This window comes from Apodemus sylvaticus, chromosome 2, assembly GCF_947179515.1.
Source record: "Apodemus sylvaticus chromosome 2, mApoSyl1.1, whole genome shotgun sequence".
In the NCBI taxonomy this organism is placed as follows: Eukaryota; Metazoa; Chordata; class Mammalia; order Rodentia; family Muridae; genus Apodemus; species Apodemus sylvaticus.
The window spans coordinates 83,370,708-83,380,293 of record NC_067473.1 but is presented as its reverse complement, the minus strand read 5'-3'; the positions used below and the strand labels follow the sequence as shown (position 1 = coordinate 83,380,293).

Sequence of the window (9,586 nt, the reverse complement as noted above, 5' to 3'; positions counted from 1 at the left end):
AACACAAATGACTGGCTTGAGTGTGGAGTAAGTGGAACACTTTTCCATTGCTGGGGGGAGTGCAAACTTGTACAGCTCCTTTTGTAATCAAGATGGCATTTCCTCAGACAATTTGGAATCAATCTACCTCAAACCCAGGTACAATACTCCTTGGCATATACCCAAAACATGTTCAATTATACTCACAGAAGGACACTTGATCAACTATGTTCACAGCAGCTTTATTCATAGTAGGCAGAAACTGTAAATAACAGATGACTATCAACCTATGACTGTATAAACACAAATGCAGTAAATATATACAACAATGTTAGCTGTTAAACATAAAGACATGGAATTTTTAAGTGGATGGATATTACTAGGAAAAAAATCATTCTTAGTATGGTAACCCAGACTAAAGATGACAAATATGGTGTGCCTTCTCATATAAGTGGATATTAACAATAAAATAATAGAAACACATCTCTTAAAGTTGTCACCGTTAAAATCAATCCCCTGATGATGCTGTTCATGGGAAAGTGTGAGTAGAATTTAGTGACCTTCATCTGGTTGCTGTCACTAACATTGGTATAAGAACCAACAGAGAAGGGCTGGTTACTGCCGAAAGAAAAATTGAACAACCAAAAATAGAAGAAAGCATAGAAAATGTACTATTTTAGTTTATGTTTAAATTTTGCCAACAACAGGGTATTAGGACTGATCATGACAGCCTGGATCACACTCAGGAGATAGTTTGTGCAGATAGAGAGGCCTCTCTTACCACTTATGTAAAAATTTGCCATACACATGAAGTCATTCTCAATGTTCATTGACTTGAATATGTCTGTAAGCCAAATATCCTATCCAGTCAGGAACACAATTATGTGAAGTAATTTTAATGAACACAAAATCATGTGCATGGGTTTAGGTCTTTAAGGTAGGATTATGAAAATGTACAAAACCAGTAGAAATGTATTGGCCAAGTCTAGATTGAAAATAAAGGATGTCCTCGATTGAAGACATAAATGAGAAGTGTTATTTTAAAACCATAATGGAGGTCTACTTCATATATCTGAAAAAAGATAATAGATTATATATCAAACTAATGATTCTCTTCACAGTATGGGTATATAATTATTTTATTTTCCCTACTAATTCTTGAGTAATCTATCACTTTCTCTTTTGATGTTTCATACAGGATATAGAGTACATTTCTATTTACCCTCCAAGTATCTCCTATACAGAGAGAATATTATGGATAGTAAATGCATTCAGAGTAATATCTACACAGAGTGCACACTTTGTGTTTCTGTATTACATCTGAAACTCATACCTTGGAAATCTAATCCTACTGATTTAAATAGGCTCATTTTATATTTAACAACTAAAACAGTAGTAGTGAGCATGGAATACCAATCACATTTGTGCAAATGAACAAAAAGTATGCTGGGTGAAAACCGTAGCATATATCCAAAATAAAAAAAAATTAGATGAGAATGCATTGTTGTGTATAATTTTATTATGCTCTAGTTTGCAATTATCCCTTTTGGACTCACAATTCTAATGGGATCACAGTCATAATTCATGATAATATGACAGTTTTAATCAGATCTATCTCAATTCATCCTACTTTTTATGTTTTGGTTCCCATGTAATTTTCCATTCTCAGAATCTAGAATTAAAGACATAGATACAATGGAGGGCCATTAGTGTAACCCATTAATTGTATAAGCAGTATGCTTCTAAAAGGGCCTAGATATCTCCAGTTTAGTTCCCATCCAATTAAACCCTTTGTAAACTTCAATTCAGGATTAAGGAGATAATTCTGAGGTATCAAAAAAGCACTATTTTTTTTTTTACCTTTTTTTTTGGGGAGGATGGCTGGATAAATCATTAACAGGATGTTTCCTTATGTCTTTTTCAGCCATCCATGTTATTTTCCCTAACTTCCTCCTCTTTCTGTATTTATCTCCCTTTCCCTTTTCTAAGAACCCACCCCTTTTTCCATTTTCCTCTTTGATCAAATGTGTTCTGCCTTCCTCCCACTTCTTCTCTATTTACCTGGCTGTTTACCCTAAGGAGCCCTTGTCTCTTCCAGTTTGCTGATGAGATTCTTGTAGCCTCCATTCTGCTCTCCAGTGCTCCCACTCTCACTCCCATCCTGACAATGGTCCCCTATTGCTTTCCTGTTTTCTGTAGTTACTACAGGCTACATATTCACATCTAAAGATGTAGAGCTGATAGCCTCCAACAAGAGAGAATTATGGGATGCTAAGACAAACACTATTTTCTAGTTATCAGGAAAAACATAAACTTGCTAAAGATGACCATATAGTAATTGGTATTTGAAATTTCTGTTTGAAAAAAAATCCTTCTCCTGTAAATTTCCTGGTTTATCACATCACCAGCTCCTAGACACTCTTTACAGTATTATTCAGCAAGCTTTGGTGCTTATGTAAGTTGCTTGTCCTGATTACCAGGATCAACTTATTATTGAATTTATTTAACTCAGTATTGTAAAATCAGCTTTGTGATAAAAAAGTAGAAAATTGTTACACTGATTCAAAGCTTGTGGGAAAAGGAGTGTCCAGTTATATTTTCAAGTTCACTTGAATACTCCATATACATGGACACACACATGCGTGTATGCATAAAAATAATGCAACAGTTAGTGGAAGAGACCAACCTATAAAATCCCCATGAATATAAAAGGATAAATGATACATTTACATTTTAGAGTTCCATGATTTTTGTTCCTACAAAACTTAGTCTAGTAAATTAATGGTTTCATCCCAATTTTCAGAGCCACACATCTAAGTTGCTCATCAATGTGTAGGTACAGTAGGTATACAGAGACATTCTGTTTGTTTTTGTTTTTGTTTTTGTTTTGTTTTGTTTTGTTTTTTTAACACTGCAGGATTAGTAGTTAAGAGCACTTTTAACCCTTCCAAAGTGCCTGAACTAGATTCCCAGCAATGACATGGTGGCTCATGACCATCTGTAACTCTAGTTCTGGAGTATCCATTGTCCTGTATGATATGGAATGACAGTGGTACACAGACATACATGCAAGCAAAATGCTCATATATGTAAAATCCAATATTCATTCATTCATTCATTCACACACCACATTTTATTCACCTCCTTGTCTACCCTCAGACTTTTCCACATCTTATACCTCCTCTCCATCTGTCCCTAACCATTTCTCCACGAGGGTGTTCCCACACTCTACCCCACCAGAACTTTAAACTCCCTGGGGCCTCCAGACCCTTGAAGGTTAGGTGCTTCATCTTTGAACTCAGGCCTGGCAGTTCTCTGCTCTATATACGTTGTGGGCTTCATATCAGCTGGTGTGTGCTGCCTGGTTGGTGGTCCAGTGTCTGAAAAATCTTGGGGGTCCAGGTAGATTGAGACTGCTGACCTTCTACAGGGCCACCCTCCTCCTCAGCTTCTTCCAGCTTTTTACTAATTCAACCACAGGTGTAAGCAGCTTCTGTCCTTTGGTTGGGTGCAAATATCTGCATCTGACTATTACAGCTGCTTGTTGGGTCTTTCAGAGGGTAGTCATGATAGGTCTCTTTTTGTGAGCTCTCCATAGTAATAGTGTCAGGTCTTGGGGCCTCCCCTTGAGCAAGACTCTACTTTGGCCCTTTTGCTGGAACTTCTTCTCCTTAGGCTTCTCTCCATTTCAATTTCTGCAGTTCTTTTAGACAGGAACAATTTATGGGTCTTATGGATCAGAGTTTGACTGTGGGATGGCAACCTCATCCCTCGCTTGATGACCTTTCATTCTGCTGGAGGTGGGTTCTACGAATTCTCTTTCTCCACTGTAGAGCAATTTATCTAAGGTTCCCCACTCTTGAGTTCTGAGAGTCTCTCACCTCTCAAATCTCTGGTACATTCTGGAGGGTAGCCCCAACCTCATTCTTCCCAAGGTTGCCTCTGTCTATTCTTTCTGCTGGCCCCTAGGGTTTCAGGCCTTTTCCCCCACCCAATACCAGATCATGTTCCCCCTTTTCCCTGCTGTCACCCAATTTCCCTCCCAGGGCCCACACCCCCACAAAGTGATGGTTTTCTTCTCCCTTCCAACTGGGACTGAGGCATCCTCACTTGGGTCCCTTAGCTTGTTGATCTTTCTGAGTTGTGTGGATTGTATCTTCGATATTCTGTACTATGTTTTTGTTTGGTTTATTTGTTTTTTTTTAATTTTTGGCTAATATCTACATTTAGTTAGTAATGTCTTTTGGGCCTCAGTTACCTCCCTCAAGATGATACTTTCTAGTTCCATCCATTTGCCTGCAAAACTCAGGATGTCCTTGCTCTTAATAGCTGAGTAGTATTGCATTGTGTAAATGAACCACATTTCCTGAATCCATTCTTCTGTTGTGTTACTTCTGGGTTGTCTCCAGCTTCTGGCTATCACAAACAAGGCTTCTGTGAACATAGTGGAACATATGCTTCTGTGGCATGGTGGGACATCTTTTGGGTATATTCCTGAGAGTGGTATTACTGGGTCTTCGGGTAGATCTATTTCCTATTTTCTGAAGAAACTCCAGATTGATTTCCAGAGTGGTTGTACCAGTTTACCATCCCACCAGCAATGGAGGAATGTTCCTCTTTTTCCACATCATTGCCAACAGGGATTGCCACCTGAGGTTTTGGTTTTAGCCATTCTGATTGTTGTAAGGTGGAATCTCAGGGTCCTTTTGATATGCATTTCTCTGATCACTAAGGACTTTGAACCTTTCTTTGTTTTTTAGATATTTTCTTAATTTACATTTCAAATGTTATCCCTTTTCCTGGTTTCTAATCCCAAAACCTCCTATCCCATCCTCACTCCTCCTGCTTCTATGAGGGTATTCCCCACACACACACACCCACTCCCACTTCCAAGTCCTGAAGTTCCCTTACACTGGGGCATTGAGCCTTCACAGAACCAAGGGCCTCTCCTCCCATTGATGTCCCACAAAACCATCCTTCGCTACATATGCGGCTGGAGCTATGGGTCTCTCCATGTTTACACTTTAGTTGGTAGTTTTGTCCCTGGGAGCTCTGGGGGTACTGGTTGGTTCATATTGGTGTCCCTCTTATGGAGCTAAAAACCCTTTCAGCTCCTTCAGTCCTTTCTCTACCTCCTCCATTTGGGACCCTCTAGTCAGTCCAATGGTTGGCTATGAGCATTCACCTCTGTATTTGTCAGGCTCTGGCAGAGCTTCTCATGAGACAGCTATATCAGGCTCTTGTCAGAAATCACATCTTGGCAGCCACAATAGTGTCTGGGTTGGTAACTGTATATGGGAAGGATACCAAGATGAGACAGTATCTAGAAGGCCTTACCTTCAGTCTCTGCTCCACACTTTGTCTTCATATTTCTTTTCATGAGTATTTTGTTCCCCTTTCTATATGTTGGTCTTCCATCTTCTTGAGCTTCATATGGTCTGAGAATTATATCAAGGGTATTCTGAGCTTTTGGGTTAATATCCACCTATCAGTGAGTGCATACCATGTGCATTCTTTTGTGATTGGGTTACCTACCTCAGGGTGATATTTCTCTAAGAATTTCATGAATTCATTTTTTTAATAGCTAAGTAGTATGCTATTGTGTAAATGTACTGCATTTTCCATATCCATTCCTCTGTTGTAGGACATCTAGGTTCTTTGCAGTTTCTGGCTATTATAAATAAGGCTTCTATGAACATAGTGGAGCATGTGTCCTTGTTATATGTTGGTGAATCTTTTGAGTACATTCCCAGGAATGTTATGGCTGGATTTGCAGGTAATGACATGTTTAATTTTGTAAGAAACCACCTGACTGATTTCCAGAGTGGTTGTACCAGCTTGTAATCCCACCAATGATGGAGGAGTGTTCCTCTTTCTCCATACTGTGTCCAGCATCTGCTGTCAGCTGAGTTTTTGATTTTAGTCATTCTGACTGGTGTGTTGTGGAATGTTAGGTTTATTTTGATTTGCATTTTCTTGATGACTAATCATGTTGAACATTTTTTAGGTGCTTCTCAGCCATTCTGGAATCCTCAGATGAGAATTCTTTGTTTATATCTGTACCCCATTTTCAATAGGGTTATTTGGTTCTTACAAGTCTAACTTCTTGAGTTTTTTGTATATAAAGGATGGTAGTCCTCTATTGGATGTTTGATTAGTAAAGAATTTTTCCCAATTTTTTCATCTCTGTTTTGTTCAATTGCCAGTGTCCTTTGCCTTACAGAAGCTTTCACATTTTATCGATTTGCACTCTTCTACATGCTGACTGTCATGTGAACTAGCACCATTTGTTGAAAACGCTCTCGTTTTCCCACTGGATGGTTTTTATTCCTTTGTCAAAGATCAACTGACCATAAGTGTGTGTGTTCATTCCTGGGTCTTCAATTTTGTTTGTTGTTCTACCTACCTGTATCTGTACAAATACCATGAAGTTTTTAGCATTATTGCTCTGCAATACAACTTGAGATCAGGGATAATGTTTCCCCCAGAAGTTTTTATTGCTGAAAATAGTTTACACCATTCTGGGATTTTTTTTTTTGTTATTTCAGATAAAGTTGCAAATTGGTCTTTCTAATTTTATGGAAGACTGAGTTGGAATTTTGATGGGGAATGCTTTGAATCTGTAGATTGCTTTAGGCAAAATGGCCATTTTTACTATATTAACCCTGCCAATCCATGAGCATGGGAGATCTTTCCATCTTCTGAGATCTTCTATTTCTTTTTTCAGAGACTTGAAGTTCTTGTCATACAGATCTTTCACTTTCTTGGTGTAACGGACACACCAAGGTATTTAGTATATTTTGTTGAGAGACCCCCTCAACCTCTAAAGAACTAGCCCAGCACAGAGTAGCTTGTTTTTCTGTTTTCAACTTGAGAAAGATAGCCCACCCTGTTCTAGTTCCAATGTTTAACTATACAGTGCCCCAAGGATGCTTGCTCCAGATAATCTCTAACCTTCCTTACTTCCTCATTCTGTACTTCCCCATTCCGTGCACATTTTGTCCTCTACCTCCTGTCTTGTGAATTGTGTCCTCCAACCCTTGTCTTGTGATTTTTACCCTTTAAATACCCCTGACCTCAGTTGCACGGGGTCCTAAGTCCTCTACACCTGTGTGGTGTACGGCTGTAGAACCCAGTATTCTGGAATAAAGAAATCCTCATGCTATTGCATCGAGACCATTTCTTGCGAGTGATTTGTGTGTCGCCTTCTGAGGCGTGGGGTGCTGGGGCACCCTCGGTTTTTAGGGTCTTACATTTTTTGGTGCATTGGCTGGGAAGTGTGATTTCCCTTTACATGCGAGAACAAACTCAGAGGTAAAGGGGATCCCCTCTGGAATGTGTGTTTCAGCTGGTGTCTGTGTCCTGAATGTACTGGTATGTTTTCTGTATCTGAGGAGACACGCGTCTTCGGTATACAGCTGTCCTCTCGGGTTTGTGAGAACCAGAGGAACGTGGTGAGCAGATGTGCTCTCTACCACAGGCTGCGGCCTGGGGAGATGTTCCCGGTTTTGGGGGAACTCCAGAGACCCTGGAATATTCCCATCTGAATTTCAGAGAGGACACGGTAGTTCTACTGAATTGGAGAACTTATACACCCTCACTGCCATCTTGTTTTCTGATCTGGTTCTGTCCGTCTCAGTGGAGGCAAATACTTGTCAGTTTTGTGTGTCTTTGTCTACAGTTTGACCACTAGATGGGTGCTGTGGTTTGTTTTCTGTCTGTCTCACTGTGTGTCAAAGTCTGAGTCTATAAGCCTTTCTGAAAATTTTGGTTTTGCTTGCAAGCTTCTGGTGTGGTGTGTTCGACTGGCAGCTGCTAGAGTTGAGACCATGAGGGTCTGGAGGAAGCTTTAAACCCAGGAGAGAGCTGAATAAGGCTCTCCTCCATTTGTAAACAGCAAGTCAGTAATGGTGGAAGCCATGCTTTGCTGAAATCTGTTTTATCTGACCCCTGCTATGTGTTCAGGGATGCCTGGTGTCTGAAACTGGGCCCCTCTAGGGGCAAATTATGTGATTTTCCTTGCTCTGTGTTCTTGAATATAGAAGCCTGATGGTGGCAGGGTCAGGCTGTCTCTGTGGTGTTGTTTTGTATCATGTTTTGTGTTTTTGGACTTAGACAGATGATATTATTTTGACTTTGACTGAAAAGCAACTATGTGGCACCAAAATCAGGTCATATGACTCAAGTGCGCCAAAATCAGGTCACATGACTCAAGCACACCAACTTAGAACAAAAGGAGAGACAAAATACTTGTGCTCTGATACCCCCTGAAAAGGAAAACAAGTCTTAACAAGACACTCAATGTGGCAGGTGCAAGAATTTTGGGTTTAAATTTGTACAAATGGTTTATTTCTTTTATTTTAACATGTTTAAATTGTTATTATCAATGTGATGTTAAACTTTGTGGTTATATTGTTCCTCTGGGAGAGGTCAAAATAAGGGAGACCTCCAGAAGACTAGATTCTAAAATATTAAGTGCAAAAAATCTGCCTTTGTGATACTAAAATCTTTATAATTGGTATTAAGTTCAAGGCATAAGTTCTTTTTTGATACAAGTTTTATTTTGATACAAAATCAAGGTTTTCATTGGTATAAATACTAAATTTAAAAATATGGGATTTACACCCAGTTATTTGTTGTTATTATTACTGATTTAAGATGTTTAAGCCTATGAGTTTATGGCTAAATAGAAATATAAGGCTCTGAGTTTATTGTTAGGGTGTTTTCTAGGTTTTAGTCAGAAATAGCGGAAGATAGTTTAATATGCAACAGTCCACATTACTTTACATAGATAGTTGGTTTTCAAAAACGTAAAAAATCCATGGTATATGATGTCTATGTCTTAAAAGCTATGTTAAGCTTTCTCTATATTTTCAGTTAATATTGGTCACTCTTAGATTTCTGATGGGGTTGAAGACTGTTAATCTCACAGAGAGCCCAAGCTGTTTAATCTTGAGAAAGCTGATATAAATTTAAATAAATGATTTTCAGGTGACATAAAATTTAAAGCCAGGACATGAGTCAATTCTTACAATGTTAATTCTTAAGTGTTAATTCTGACAGTCTTAAGATAATACAGATGAAAAGGGTTCTGTTTAATTGACAGGGATGATAAACTAGGTATTATGTCCATCTTGTAGTTCATAATTTATAATTATGCTCAATTGATATTTGGAGAAGACCACAGAATGGAGCAGGAGAGGACCTGAGACCACCTGTCCTGATACCATGGTAGCTCTCTCACTAAAGATATATTTCCCAAGAGACTAATTAATCTCTTTGAGACTGTTTTATTTGTAATATAGGAAGCCAAAAAGATTACTCCCTCAGACAAAAGATAAGAGGCATCTGACAGACCAACACCAGACTCCATTGGCAGGTCTCGAGGGCATGGCAGCTCACAAATTTGACCAAGGTATGTAAGGTTAAGTAGGGACCAGATGAGTCACCTGCACCTTTTCTAGAGCAGCTTATTGAGTCATTCTGCCAATATACATGATATGAATCCAGAGGCTTGGTATATAAAGCTACTATGACAATGGCTCTTATAGACAGGGCTAGTAGAGATATCAGGAAAAAGCTTCAGAGGCTAGAGGGATTTGGTGCA

At 39.0% G+C, this 9,586-nt stretch overlaps 1 pseudogene; it reads right to left on the bottom strand.

The window, feature by feature from the left end:
- Window positions 1-437: 437 nt before the first annotated feature.
- LOC127677938 (putative vomeronasal receptor-like protein 4) lies at window positions 438-1,002 on the bottom strand (annotated as a pseudogene).
- Between the last annotated feature and the right edge of the window lie 8,584 nt (window positions 1,003-9,586).